The following is a 1,250-nucleotide window of genomic DNA, read 5'->3' on the forward strand; positions in this document are numbered from 1 at the left end:
CTGTTAATTACAACTATCTTTATCCATCCAAAACGAACTTTGTTCTTTCATATGAAGTTCCACTAGAAGTGTGTTTTCATACAAAAACTGTTAATTACAACTAACTTTGTCCATCCAAAACGAACTTTGTTCTTTCATATGAAGTTCCACTAGAAGTGAGTTTTCATACAAAAACTGTTAATTACAACTTACTTTATCCATCCAAAACGAACTTTGTTCGTTGATATGAAGTTCCACTAGAAGTGTGTTTTCATACAAAAACTGTTAATTACAACTAACTTTGTCCATCCGATTCGAACTTTGTTCTTTCATATGAAGTTCCACTAGAAGTGTGTTTTCATACAAAAACTGTTAATTACAACTAACTTTGTCCATCCAAAACGAACTTTGTTCTTTCATATGAAGTTCCACTAGAAGTGAGTTTTCATACAAAAACTGTTAATTACAACTTACTTTATCCATCCAAAACGAACTTTGTTCGTTGATATGAAGTTCCACTAGAAGTGAGTTTTCATACAAAAACTGTTAATCACAACTTACTTTGTCCATCCGATTCGAACTTTGTTCTTTCATATGAAGTTCCACTAAAAGTGAGTTTTCATTCAAAAACTGTTAATTACAACTATCTTTGTCCATCCAAAACGAACTTTGTTCGTTAATATGAAGTTCCACTAGAAGTGTGTTTTCATACCAAAACTGTTAACTACAACTAACTTTGTCCATCCGATTCGAACTTTGTTCTTTCATATGAAGTTCCACTAGAAGTGAGTTTTCATACAAAAACTGTTAATTACAACTAACTTTGTCCATCCGATTCGAACTTTGTTCTTTGATTTGAAGTTCCACCAGAAGTGTGTTTTCATACAAAAACTGTTAATTACAACTAACTTTGTCCATCCGATTCGAACTTTGTTCTTTGATTTAAAGTTCCACTAGAAGTGTGTTTTCATACAAAAACTGTTAATTAAAACTAACTTTGTCCATCCAAAACGAACTTTGTTCGTTGATATGAAGTTCCACCAGAAGTGTTTTTTCATACAAAAACTGTTAATTACAACTAACTTTGTCCATCCGATTCGAACTTTGTTCGTTGATATGAAGTTCCACCAGAAGTGTGTTTTCATACAAAAACTGTTAATTACAACTAACTTTGTCCATCCAAAACGAACTTTGTTCGTTGATATGAAGTTCCACCAGAAGTGTGTTTTCATACAAAAACTGTTAATTACAACTAACTTTGTCCATCCAAA

This window comes from Anopheles moucheti, unplaced genomic scaffold (assembly GCF_943734755.1).
Source record: "Anopheles moucheti unplaced genomic scaffold, idAnoMoucSN_F20_07 putative_Y_2, whole genome shotgun sequence".
Taxonomy (NCBI): domain Eukaryota; kingdom Metazoa; phylum Arthropoda; class Insecta; order Diptera; family Culicidae; genus Anopheles; species Anopheles moucheti.